A 14,578-nucleotide genomic window follows, 5' to 3' on the forward strand; every position below is an offset into this window, starting at 1 on the left:
GCACGTCCACGTATATTGCTGTCCCTGGAATGTGAATGCAAATTTATATTGGCGCGCTTTATCCAATGGAAGGGACCAAAAGCCTTTGCTAATGTCCAAAACCGAAAAATGTTTTGACTGTAGTCCCTGTTTGAGCATGGTCTCGGGACTCGTGGCTACGGTGGGGGTTGCTACTGGGGTTACTTTGTTTGTGCCCAATAATCGATGGTCAGTCGCTATGATCCATTGGGTTTCCTGACGGGCCAAATTGGAGCATTGTTCGTGGAGGCTACTGAATGGAGTACTCCTTGATCAAGCAGACTCTGTATAACTTTTGAGATCTCTTCCTCTGCTTCTTGGGGAAAACCGTACTGCTTTTGGGGTGTGGGGTCGGGACCTGTAATATTCACCAAGCCAGCGATCTTGCCACAGTCGTGTTTGTGCTGTGTAAATGCTGCTCTGTGTCACTGCAGGACTTCCCTAACTTGTTTGTCCTGACTAATGGCTCGAGGGTCGAACCAGAAGTCTCCTACTGTGCTAATCCTATTTTCATAGTCTCCAACTGTAAGCGTGGCGGGGGCTCATGCTGCCTTTGCCATTTTCCACACACATTTATTTACCAGATCGAATGATAGATTGTGGGAGCTTATAAAATCGATACCTAAAATGTGTTCGGCTGTCTGGGGTAGATCGACAAGATTGTTTAGTTTTAATGTTCCCTATCTGAATGGCTACAGGGTCTGTGATGTGTCCCTGCTGTAAGTGTCCTGTGAAACCGCTGAGAGTAATGGCGTCTGTGGTGGGCCATGTGTCTCGCTGAAACATTGTGGAGGAATTTATCGTGGTACAGGGCCCTCCTGTGTCCCAAAGAAATTCCACGGGGTGTCCCCGGACTGTGCCTGCCACTACCGATCTCCCGGACTTGTCCTAAAGGGTGTCGCAGACCCAAGTCGGGGAGTCTGAACACCGTCAATCGGTGCCGTTCATATCAGGGGTATCAGAAATGGCGCTAACACTGTGAATTGGCTTTGCACTATTCCTATTCAGGGTGCCTGTCTGCTGGTTTCTCTGCTGCTTCTGGGGTGCATTGCACTCTCGTGCGAAGTGTCCTAATTGGCCGCAATTATAACACTTCTGGGTATTGGTCTGCTGTGGGCTGTTCCTTCCCTCATTTCCCCATGCGGGGTTCTGGTGTGTTCTAACTGGATGCATGTCTGCCTGCTCTTCCTCTGCTTTACCATACGCTGATTTACCTTGGATGGACTACTCCCAAGCACAGGACAATCTTTTCAAAACCCATTTCACGTTGTGGGCCTCGGCTGAGGGGTCGTAATTTGCTCAAACTCTTTGTCCTGCCTCTGTCGCATGAGAGACTAGGATGTGGGTCCATTTGGCCATATTAACTGGGGACAAATGGGCAGGCTAATTCTCCAAACACCGCAGTAAAATGTATCCATAAGCGTCCAGCAAACGCTGTGGGGTGCTCTGTCTTCTTTTGTCTACACTTGTTTCGGCCTTCTACGGGGTCTCCTTTGTTATAGCCGATCGCGTCTAGGATCGCTGTGTGCATTTCTTGGAGTGTGCCTCCTCCTACATTTTGTGGGTCGGGAAGGGCTGCCGCAACTGAGGGGTCGAGGCTTAAAACTGTGAGCTTCACTTGCTCTTTTTCATCCAGGCTGTACATGGTTGCCTGCTGTTTTACTCTTACAAAGAACTGGTGGGGATCCAATGTGAGTAGGAATGGTGTAATCTTATCGCACGCATCCCATAATTGAATGACGGTTAATGGGGTGGTGTATAGGAAATCTGGGTCTCTGTCTGTTGTGGCCCTGCGCTGTGTGGTTACAGGGTTCATAGGGGTGTATTCTGCCTGTGCAGTCGGGGTTGGGGTGCTTTTCGTTTCTGGGGTTTGTCCTGTGTACATGTTCCATGTACATATCTATGGGCAGTCTCATTTAACTCCTGCCAATTGTGGCCATTTCTTTGGTCTAATTGGGGTCCAAACGTGCTCTGGAACCCATTCTGAACAGAAAGCAGAGATTACAGTTCTGCAATTTGCTTCCGGCACTTTGCATGATCTACCGAGCTCTGCCTTTGTTCCGTCGTGGAAGTGTGTAGTGCTCGTAGGGCTGCTTTTAAATCGTTACACTGTTTTTGTAACTGCTCAACTTGTCGTTCTGTTTCCTGTCTTACCAAGACCACGCATTGCATGTCTTGGTAGGCTTTGTCGTATTGGGACTGAAAACTGCTTAAATGGGCGAGACAAGATTGGTGTGCCCGCTTGGCATCAGCCACCTCTTTGTCCCTCGCCGCTAACTGCTCTCTCAGTTCCCTGTTTTCTTTCTCATACTCACTCACGTTTCCTTGACTATTCTTGTCTCTCTCCTCAATCTCTCTACGGAGCATCCTAACGACCTCCTCTGTGCCTCGTAATTGTGCCAAGCAGGACACGATTGCCATCGGCTTGCGAGCTTTCCCTAAGCTCTTCTTATGGATCTCTGACAGGTTCTCCCACCAAGTATGCCCTATACTTCCGGGACCTGTTTCATCATTCGCGCAGAATTCGCTCCAAAGGGGCCATCCTTTCCCTTTGAGGTACTTTCTGATTTCCTCTTCCCATACGCGACACTGTCCTACTCTACTGGTCACTGCGACCTCGAATTCCTGGGGGTTCATAAGGCGTTCCATTGCCTTCATTGCCATTTTTCTCGCTATCTCTTGGGTCTCTACCGAACTTGGAACAGGGGATGATAAAGTGGTGATGTAAACACGGGTACGGCTTACGCTAATTTCTGACCTACAAAACTCCCGACAGTTTTACGCAACAAAATATCTCAGGTTTACCTATATCACTGTTAGTACGCATGCAAATAACACACTTCTGAATTTTGGTGGATTTGATCAGTATTGGTCTTAGGCTTGTGGTTTTTCTTTTTCCAATTGGATTCAAATTTGGATTCTCTCGGAGTGACTAGGCCACTTCTAGGTCGAGTCCCGATGGAGTCACCAGTAAATGTTGCTATATTTATTTGGTAATAAATATGGCAGTCAATATGGTCGCCTTCCTTAATCCTAATTATGTTTGCTCCAGAGTCGCCAGGTATCTTTCGATACCGCCACAAGGTTCAAACCCGAATACTGATCAAAGAACCAATATACCAGTTAGTTTGTTCAAAGTCAATACTATTTATTTACACACAGTAATATCTACTCATGCATAAAATACAACAAACTAAACTATATCTGACACTAACGCCTATACTTAACTTCGGGTGCCCACTCAGTCAGAGGAACAATGGCCGTTGTTCAGATCTGATGTCGTTGGGTTCGAAGTAGTACAGGAGAAGAGCTCAGGTCGTCCGTTTGGTAGCGGGCATTGACCTTGGACTTACTTGCTTCTGGTGCAGCAGGTGGAAGGGTCTCTCCACTTTGAGAGCCAATTCCAAGAGAGTGATTCTCTCTCGGGGGCTTCTTCTTATATCCGAAAGGGCTTCGCGGGCTTTTGGGCGAGCCTTGAACTTGGCCCCAATTAATTGGGCCGCAGCTTGATCATTCGTATTGATCTTGACCAATAAAGGGGTTGGTGCCCTGAAAGCTGGTGGCTGTTGGCCTTGCTTTGTTTACGCTTTCGGTTCGAGGAACTGGTGCCGGGATGTCTGGAGCTGTATCGGTTTCTTGAGTGTCTTTCCTTTGTTCCCAGAGATGGGCCATCAATATGTTAATTGACCTATAGTTTCAGTCTCGTCTGGGAGCTGCCTTCTCCAATATGCATGCAGGCCCTGTGCCTGCTTGCTTTCTTAACTTTGTCCATATTTCCCTACAGTCATTGCGATCATCCATCTTGTATTCTGGATGTGGCCGTCCCAGATGGCTACATTAGCTCTGTCTATTACTTGCTGCTTATGGTGTTTGGCACACAAGTAGTCCTATGTTGTGGCTTCACCAGGTTGACACCTCATTTTTCGGTATGCCTGATGCTGTTCCTGGCATGCTGTCCTGCACTTTTCATTGAACCAGGGTTGACCCCCTGGCTACATGGTAATGGAAGAGTGGGGGATGTGCCCATGAGGTTACAGATTGTGGTTGACCACAATTCTGCTGCTGCCGATGGGCCACAGTTCCTCATGGATGACCAGTCTTGAGTTGCTAGGTCTGTTCAAAGTCTATCCATTTAGCATGGTGGCAGCGCCCTATAACACGATGGAGGGTATCCTCAGTACGATGACGGGACTTTGTCTCCACAAGGACTGTGCGGTGGTCACTCCTACTTATTGTCTTTCCCTCTTATTGGTTCCCTCAACAACTGCCGCAGTTCCAGTCTAGCAGCTATATCCTTTAGGACCCAGCCAGCTTGGGTAGTACTACTGAGCCAATTTTGGTGATGGACATTGAAGTCCCCCATCCAGAGTATATCCTACACCCTTGCCACCCTCAGCGCTTCCTCCAAGTGGTGTTCAGCATGCAGGAGTACTGATTCAACAATTGAGTGGGGACAGTACGTGATAATAAGCAGGAGGTTTCCCTGCCCATATTTTACTAGGTGCCATGAACGTGGATGGGGTCTAGAGTCGATGTTGAAGACCTCCGGGCAATAAAATCTGGCCTTGCCAGCAGCGCCCACAACCCAAGAAAGAGTGAAGAAATGCTAAAATAACTTTGAGTAAACAGGTTGGAAAAAATTAAACCAGTACACCAAACAAAACATGTCACCAAATGATCACAGTGAAACAAACTGGTAAAATCAGTACATTAAAGAGTTTCCTGACTAACACCGGACTCAATTTTAACTCCCACCAATGGGCTGAAAAGTGTCAAAGTATCCAGATTGAAAACCCAACCCCAACCCAACCCAGCGGTCCAGATTTTAACAGACACAAAATGATCATTGAGTCAAGGCTGTAAGATGGGGACCTAATGAAAATTCAACAGTCGCAATTGTCATAATATACATACAAGTATATGATGGTGCACAGACAGACATTGATTGACACACAGGATGACCAATGAACACACAGAACACAGCAGCCAATCACCAGACAGGACACGGCCACTATAAAGCCAGAGGGCACTAGTTTTCCCGCTCTCTTGGGATCCAGCCTCTGAGACAGTCAGAGCCCGTGAACAACAACTAGAAAATACACCATGTTGTAGTAAGATAGTCTGGTCAGCTTAGCCTCAGGTCTCCAGTCAACTCAGCATAGTGTCAACCCACAGTTAAAGTATGTATGATAGTTAGGAGTTCAATAAAATAGAGTTGCATTTCTTCAAGTGTTGGAAGCCTGTCTCTCTCACTGCTGCAGTAAACGCAGTCCTCGCAGACCCAGCTTACCCAACACATCATGGTACCAGTGAGTCATGTTAGAGTTTAATGGACCTACCTTTAGATAGTCTGCCTTTGACCAGTGATCAGCCATCCGGTAACATGGACACCATCTGCCTTCCCCCGACGCTCCGCATCGCCGGCAACCTCAATGTGAACTGGAAGATTTTTAAGCAGAAGTTTCAGCTGTACCTTGAAGCCACTGACCTCGAAGCCGCATCGGATGCCAGAAAGATTGCTCTCTTCCTTTCTACAGTCGGGGACCACGCTATCCACATTTTTAACTCCCTCACCTTTGCTGAAGGTGAGGACAAGACAAAGTTCAAAACAGCCCTGCTGAAGTTCGACAGCCACTGTGACATCGAAGTCAACAAGAGCTTTGAAAGCTATGTGTTCCAACAGAGGCTTCAGGGTAAGGATGAACCTTCTCAGTCCTTCCTAACCTACCTCCGTATCCTCGCGCAATCCTGCAACTACGGTTCCACTTCCGACTCCATGATCCGCGACCAGATCGTTTTCCAGGACCACTCCGATCCCCTTCACCAGCAGCTCCTTAAAGTAAAGCAGCTCATCTTCACCATCGCCATCGAGACCTGCGTCCTACATGAGCACGCTAATAACCGGTACTCCCATATCAAGGTGGCATGATGCAGAGCGGGTGCAGGCCGTAAAAAAGCTCCAGGGCCTGAGTCTGGATGAGGGCAGCCATTTTGCGCACTTTTCCCGGGCTCCTGCGCGTGCGCGCAATGACCGAGGGGACGGCGAGGCCGAGGACCGAACTGCGCAGGTGTGCACATCGTTCGACCACAGCGCGCATGCGCAGTGGCGCACGGAGCGTCCTGACGTTGGTGCCATGACGTGCAACAACTGTTGCTCCGCCCACTTAAAGCGGCAATGTCCCGCGAAATCTCGACGCTGTCTCCAGTGTGGCAAGCTTGGCCACTACGCAGCCCTATGCAGATCTGTTCAACTGCCCACCACGCATCGATCCCAGCACCAGCACAGGAACATCCGGTCAGTGCAGCAACCCATTGCAGACTCCGACTCCGACATGGTTCCAGATCCCGACACCGAGGATCTCACATCCCCATTCCGGGTGGGCATCATCACCAATCATACGATGCTTTGTGCAAAAAAGGCTAAACCACTCCCAATGATGAGCATTGGTCCGGACGACGAGTGGTGTGCCACCCTTACGGTCAACCAGAATTCGTCGCCCGCCACAGAGACTGAATTTATAGACTGAATGTTTCATTTCCTTGAGCTTCGTTTACTCATCTGTACATATTGTTTCTTCCTAATTTGTTGTCTGCACTCTATCTGCACTAGACACCTTCCCATGTAAATACGCTCACGTATTTTGAATATAGTCAGGCTCCTACTCATGTAAATACACTCACATACATTGTACATAGTCAAGCTCATACACTTACTCATTATTTATTGACATATACACATTTTTTAAAAGGGGGGAGATGTCATAATATACACACAAGTATATGATGGTGCACAGACAGACATTGATCGACACACAGGATGACCAATGAACACACAGAACACAGCAACCAATCACCAGACAGGACACGACCACTATAAAACCAGAGGGCACTAGTTTTCCTGCTCTCATGGGATGCAGCCTCTGAGACAATCAGAGCCTGGGAGCAACAACTGGAACATCCACTATGTGGTAGTAAGATAGTCTGGTCAGGTTAGCCTCAGGTCTCCAGTCAACTCAGCATAGTGACAACTCACAGTTAAAGTATGTTTAATAGTCAAGAGTTCAATAAAATAGAGTTGCATTTCTTCAAGTGTTGGAAGCCTGTCTCTCTCACTGCTATGGTAAACACAGTCCTCACAGACCCAGCATACCCAACACATCAGCAGTCTGATGACATCATTGCCACCATAACTAATATTTAACCGTGAGAGACGAGGACAAGCCTGAGTTGCTGGTTATCTCTGACCTGAGACTGAATGTTCCTGTATTGATACCTGTGTGGTCTCACATTCCCCTATTTCTGTGACCCCTTCCAGCCCCCAAACACTCCAAGCTATCATCAATCCCCTAATTTTGGCATCTTGAGCATTCCTGATTGTATCTGCACCATCAACAGTGGCTATGCTTTCAGCTGCCTGAGTCCTAAGCCCTCGAATTCCCTCCCTAAATGTCTGTGCCTCATATTCCTCCTTTGAGACTTAACTCTTTGACCATTCCTATGCATATCTGTCCCAAGGTCTCCCTATGCCCATGTCATACTTTGTTTTATAATGCTCTTGTGAAACTCCTTGCTCATTTTATTACATTAAAGGCACTATATGAATGCAAATTAATGTTTTTGGTGATGAATCGCTTGTCAATGACAAAGATGCCACTCTTCACAGGCCTGACTGGCCAAAGTAAGTGCTAAAGGTATGTTCCTTTTAAGCAAATTTATGGGCCAGAATGAACAGGAGTGCTCCTTCACCCCTCCATCACCAGGGAACCATTGACCTCCCTTAGACCTGACGATGGCCATGATCCTTCAGCCTTACCCCCCCCCCCCCCCCCACCCCAACTACCCAACATGATTATAAGCCTGAAGCGTCAACATCCCTCCCCACAATGAGTGCTGGGGACAGACGCCATGGATCCCTCTGCCAAGCAGCCAGCCTGTCAATCAGAATGTCAATCAAGTTGGAATTTGCAGAACATTGCTGTATTTAAATGAGGCCTTAAGATCTTTACAGCCTCAACAGCCCAATTACAATGGGCATGATCTTCTGGCTGTTCACACCAATGGAATCTTCTGGTCCCGCCAATGGCACAGCCCCTCCGTGGGTTTCCTGGCGGCATGTGGTGGATTCAAAGGGAAATCCCAGAAGATCCCGTTGTCGGACAAAAGTAGGCCATCTCCTACCGAGAAATACATTGCTGGGAGGCCAGAGAATCTTGCCCTATATCGAAATGATGCCTCTTTAACATCTGTATGACCTCCACATCCCAGCCTTGCTTGAATTGTTCTTATGTCGGGCTCCCCATCCAAACTCCCTGCCTCTCCATTAACACCTTAAGTGATTTACATCTCGAACAATTTCACCATTATTTGACAATCTTTTAGTATTCAACTGGTGCAGTACATATTAATGCTCCCATTGCGAGTGGGGAACTTCTTTTCCAACAGGTAGCCGCCCCCAGATGTCCTGCTGTTATTAACTATTTGCTTTGCGAATAGTATTCATTTTAGATTAGCAAGCCTACTTCATTCCACTTGACCCCCTCCATTAGGAACTGGGTCCCGTGATTTTAAGAGGCTATTTTTTATAAGTTATCCTAATTCCGTTGAGAAAATGAAACAAACGTAGAAACTCCAAAAACTTTATTATTTCAGGTTGGAATGTGGTGTTTCAACTGGATAATAATAACTTACTACGAGTAGGCTTCAATGAAGTTACTGTGAAAAGCTCCTAGTCGCCACGTTACGGCACCTGTTCAGGGATGCTGGTACAGGAATTGAACCCGCGCTGCTGGCATTGTTCTGTATTACAAGCCAGCGATTTAGCCCACTGTGCTAAACCAGCCCCTCGCTTGAGTAGAGAAAGAAAATTTACAGTCGAACAATGCACCCTATACCTTAACTTCCTTTCAATAGTTTGTGTTCAGCTGATTCAAGAATTCAATTATGAGCAACTGTTATTTTCAGCCAGAGTTCACAGTGACCTCAGTCGCAAATCTGATAATCAGATTTGTTTTCAACCAGCACTTCTTGTTCAAGCAGCTGAATAAGAAATATGACTCACACGAGGAAAAGCAAGAGAGTTTGTCTCTTAGACACATTATTAACATCTATCCTTGCTGGAAGTGGGATCTTGCTCTGTGTAAATTGGCTGCATTGTTATCCTACATTCCAACCGTGACTTTTAAAATTTTTTACTGACTCATGAGGCAGTAAGACATCAAAACCACTTCTATTCTGATGATTGCTTGCTTCTCAAAGGCTTTTTATTCAGTCTTTCTCCAGCAGTTAAGCCAAAACATTTGAGCTAATAGAAGGCAGGCTGCCTAACCTTCAAGGCCAAAACTTAATTGTCGGTCCCCCAGACTGACCTAGGCTGCTTTGTGTCGTAAATGCATTGTAAATGCACTGTGGATTTAATCAGATACTGCTGACAATGAGAAATTATCTTTGGACATTTCCAGAGTAAATTAACAAGATCTTATTCCTTCCATTGCACCCAAAACCCTTATTGGCTTCTCTAGTATACCCTATGTTATGGAGTTTGTTTGGCATGAAGTAAAACTGCTTTGTATCGGGATTAATTTCAATCTGGATATGAAGCTAATTTAAAGACTAAAGTTTTAATGTAAAATTATGATTTCTTGTTTCTTTTAATCCCAGAATATCTGAAATGTACAGGTAAATGTTTTTATTGACTTTCTTTCCCTCACTATGATCAAATCAACACTTAACATGTATTATCTGTAGCAATATCATCTGAGGAACAATATCATCCATGAAGACTTATTGCCTCAGTGACCTTCTGTGCCCTTTGTTTTTGTTAACTTGATTCAGAGTATGGTGACTAAAGGACTAAATCTTAGCTTCATTTCCACCATAATTTAAACATGTTAAGACTGCTAGATTTAATCTTAAAATTCTCACTGTGGACCTTTAATGTCGTCAAAGAGGCTTCATGGAGGCATCATCAAAAAATGGCACTGAGCCAAAATTGGAGACACTGGGAGGGTTTTTGCTCAGAATGGTGGGCTTTTAAAGTGGTCTAATAGCAAGAGAGAAGGCAAGATACAGGGAGAATTACAGAGGTTGTTGGCTTGATCTGACTGCCTCACCGCACCCAACTCGGGACGTGGCGAGGCCCATTTGATGACACCCGTTATGCCTTACACGATCTAACAGGATCTTGCCAGGGGTCGTGATCGGATCCCACCCTCAATGGGCAGGATTCAGATTTGCATATTTAAGTGTACAGTTAAGCTCACTTAAATATGTTTACGCCAGAGTTACCCAAGGTGCTGAGTTAACGGCCTCGTCTCGGAGACCCCGAGCGGGCGTCACTTGGCACTGGTTCCCACAAATGTGAACCAGGCATACCGGCACTTGGGGTGTCTCCCAGGCTATCCGGAGCCCCTTAGTGGTCAGGCTATGAGAAGTGTGGCACCCTGGCATGACCAGTGCCACTCAGGCACCATGGCACTGCCAATCTGGCACCCTGGGAGTGCCAATTGGGTGCCACCCTTGTAATGCCAGTGTGCCCAGGTGGCATATTTCCTGTGCCAGAGATTGGGCCCGGGGTGCCCTGCCCTTATGAGGTGTGGTACGGAGGGGGATCGAGGACCCCTTAATTAGAAAGTTGGGGCATTGGAGGGGTCGGGAGTCTGCAGTGAATGGTTCAGAAATTGGGGCGCCATTTAAAAATGATGCCCAAACTTTCTGCACTGACAAGCTGAGTTCATTAGTGCAGGAAATGAGCCTAAGTGCAGCCTTGGAGTCCCGTTTAATAGTGGGATCGTTCTCGGCACTGCAAGCACCAGAAAACATCCCGCTAAATGCGGCCAAAAACGGGACTCTGTTGCATTTCCATATAAGCACTTCTGAGTTGGGATCTGGGCAACTGATGGCACAGTTAGGGCAGCACTGTTGCTTTACAGCGTCAGGGACCCACGTTCGATTCCTGGCTTGGATCACTGTCTGTGTGGAGTCTGCATGTTTTCCTGTGTCTGCGTGGGTTTCCTCCGGGTGCTCCAGTTTCCTCCCACAAGTCCTGAAAGACGTGTTAGGTGAATTGGATATTCTGAATTCGCCCTCTGTGTACCCGAATAGGTGCAGGAATGTGGCGACTAGGGGCTTTTCACAGTAACTTCATTACAGTGTTAATGTAAGCCCACTTGTGACAATAAGATTATTATAATTATTATTAATTACAAGTGATGGGTTGAAGGGAGGTCAGTTAGGGCATACCCAGAAGGTCATTGGCAGAGAAAGGCAGAATTTAATGTCGGAAGTCTGGAGGTGACTATATAAATAGTGAGAGGCATGACAATGAAAAAGATTTATCTGCAAGGATGAGTATTTAGAATTATAATTTGCGGCATTGGGGTGACTGAGTCAATGCAGGAAAGCCTTGAAGTGACAAGGGTGAGGATAAGGTTGTCAACGTCAAAGATGCCACATATATATTCAGCTTCCATATCAAAATGCATTATTGTATCAACAACTATGTGGTGTTTTTGATGTACCTCATCTGTTGATTCAATTTCGGAGGTATCTTTCAACATAAAGTTTAAGGTCAAATTTAGTAGCTTTACTGATTGTAAGTTATTTTGAGAATAAGCAATGGTTGGTACCATGGGGCGAGATTCTCTGGGAATTGGCGGGGTGGGCAGAAACAGCGCAGTGGAGTGGCGGGAACCACTCAGGCGTCGGGCCGCCCCAAAGGTGTGAAATCCTCTGCACCTTCAGGGGCTAGGCCGGCGCCGGAGTGGTTTGCGCCCCCGCCGGCCGGCATGGAAGGCCTTTGGCGCCACGCCAGCCGGGGCCGAAGGGACTCCACTGGCCGGTGCGGGTCCGCGCATGCGCGGGAGCTTCAGCATCAGTTGACGTCATCCCCACGCATTCGCAGGGGGGTTCACCTTCGCGGCAGCCATTGTAGAGACTTACACAGGCGGCGTGTAGGAATAGAGTGCCACCACGGCACAGGCCCACCCGCGGATCAGTGGGTTCTGATCGTGGGCTAGGCTACCTTGGAGGAACCCCCGGGGCCAGATCGCCCCGCGCCCCCCCCGAGGACCCCGGAGCCCGCCCGCGCCGCCAGGTCCCGCCGGTAAGAGATCAACTCCAATTTACGCCGGCGGGACCTGCATAGAACGGGCGGGACTTCGGCCCATCGAGGGCAGGAGAATCGCCGGGGGAGACCCACGCGGCGCGTTTCCCGCCCCCGCCAAATCTCCAGCGCTGAAGAATTCAGCAGCCGTCGGAGGCGGGATTCACGCCGCCCTCCCCCGATGATTCTCCGATCCGACGGGGGGGTGTTCAGAGAATCCCGCCCAAGATCTTTAATCACCACAGCCTATGCCTTGGGTCAAGTAAACATACATCGGAAGATCAGCTATAGATAATACATATTCAAGGGCCCCGCAGGCTATATTGCTGCAAATAGCAAATACCTAAGAAAATGTTGAATATGAATGTGATTATCTATCAAGAGAGGAAGTAAAAGGAAAGTACTTATAGTAGTATTTACATATATTGCTATGTGCTAGTGGGTGTGCTGCACACAGAGGAGACTTGGCAGAATGGTTTCTCCTGTTTCTATCTCTAACTGACTACAATAAAATGCATTTTAAAGAGGATATGTTTGAACCTCTTGAGTACTGTGACTCACTAGAACAAACACAAGACAGGGAGCTTTCTCATAAGTTTAACTTAAACAAAAGAATAAATATTTATTTCTTAAAACTCGAACATAATCACAACAGTACGATTACACAAGACTCACGCACACTGACACACAAGAAAAGGTATTTACAAAAGAGGTAGCACGCACTTCTGTTTTTAAAGAGTCCAAGAAGTAACTTTTACTCTTGTCTTGCGAGATAGAAGGTGGGAATGTTGCAGGCCTGATGGTTCCCTTTTAGTTCACTGAAGGAAGTTTCTGGTGATGAATTCAGAGTGATTCACTCCTTGCAACAGTTTTTTGGCTTTGCTCCAGTCAAAGTTGGAGTCGAAACTCAAAAGCGAAGATCTGGCATTATTCTACAAATCTGTATGTAAAAAAACTAGCTCCACTTCTCTGCCTATTGGTGGATTCCCGTTGAGTCTCTTTGTCTCCCAGACTGACTGACTGTGGTAATCACCACTGATGTATATACTGTATATACATATGGGTTTTACAGTAAGTCCTCTGTACTACAGGTACAGGGGTAGATCCCTGCCTGCTGGCTCCACCCAGTAGGCAGAGTATAAATATGTGTGCTCCCCGTCCAGCAGCCATTTCGTCAACTGCTGTCGGAGGCCACACACCTCTGTGTAATAAAGCCTCGATTACATTCTACTCTCGTCTCGTCGTAATTGATAGTGCATCACTGACATCATGCATTTAAGATGTGTGACGATGAAGTGTTTCTTATTGCAAACTAATTTTTGTCGGGTGACAGTATTAGTATTCCCTTTGTCCACTCAAATGATCCTTGACAACATTAGCATCGACAAATATTGGCTTTTTATCCTGGCTATTTGCATCCCATTTTGATAGAATGGTTTTGCCTCGCACCCATTATGTTGCATTTCAATCCGCAGCCACTAAGTCTGTGTGATCATCGTATATCAGTTTCTGTAGACACTTAAACAAATCCAACTGTAAAATCTATAGGTTGCTTTAATGTCTTCTCAATGCAGTGTTCCAGATGGTGATTTACACTTTTAGACCCTGACCAGAAAAACAGACTACATAAAGCCTTATGCGGTTTCATGTATATTTGGCAATCAAAGAATTAGGTCACCTGACCTCTTGACTCCATCTTGTTCAAATGCAGACAGTCCATTCTCTATGTTGTTTTAAAGAAAATAAAGTGTTCATTTGTCATCCATCAACAGGCACACCTGCGTGGGCAAGACATTGGGAATGTGAAAGTTGCATGTGATGAGTTAGAGTGCTGTGATTGTTGTTGTGTTCTACAGTCACTGTGCAAACTGTGATGCAAATTGTGCCTAAATGCCACATTTTTGGTGTGAATTCATTCACTCTGGTCGTCAACTGTTTTGTAGGATGCTGTTATGCAAATCTGGGCTACATATGCAATGTTTTGTAAGAAGTTTACACTGATGTGACAAGAATTGCATTTTTAATATAAAAACTTATTTTCTACTAGGTAGTGCTGGTTTTCCATTTTTAAATTATTATTTATTTTCTTAAGTTTGAACAAAAAGGAGTCACAGTAACAATGTTATAATTGGTAGCGCTTGGGACAACTAAATATGACCCTGCAACAAAATGTATTTAGGCTAATATTATACTGTTTTGAGGACATATAGCATTCTATAACTTAAGAATCTGGGATCTAGGTTCCATTCTGGCCTTGGATGACTGTCTGTGTAGAGTTTGCACCTTCTCCCCTTGTATGCGTGGGTTTCCTCCGGGTGCTCCGGTTTCCTCCCACAGTCCAAAGATGTGCAGGTTAGGTGGATTGGCCATGCAAAAATGAGCATTAGTGTCCAAAGATGTGCAGGTTGGATGGATTGGCTACGCAAAATTGGCCCTTAGTGACCAAAGATGTGCAGTTTA

At 46.4% G+C, this 14,578-nt stretch overlaps 1 protein-coding gene across 2 annotated transcripts in view; it reads right to left on the reverse strand.

Annotated features, from left to right (window-relative positions):
- Nucleotides 1-14,578, reverse strand: part of LOC119956958 (peroxisomal N(1)-acetyl-spermine/spermidine oxidase-like) — a 66,826-nt gene that overhangs the window by 39,172 nt on the left and 13,076 nt on the right. The gene's annotated exons all lie outside the window — the stretch shown is intronic.

The sequence above is a fragment of the Scyliorhinus canicula genome, chromosome 2 (assembly GCF_902713615.1).
Source record: "Scyliorhinus canicula chromosome 2, sScyCan1.1, whole genome shotgun sequence".
NCBI classification, from domain to species: Eukaryota; Metazoa; Chordata; class Chondrichthyes; order Carcharhiniformes; family Scyliorhinidae; genus Scyliorhinus; species Scyliorhinus canicula.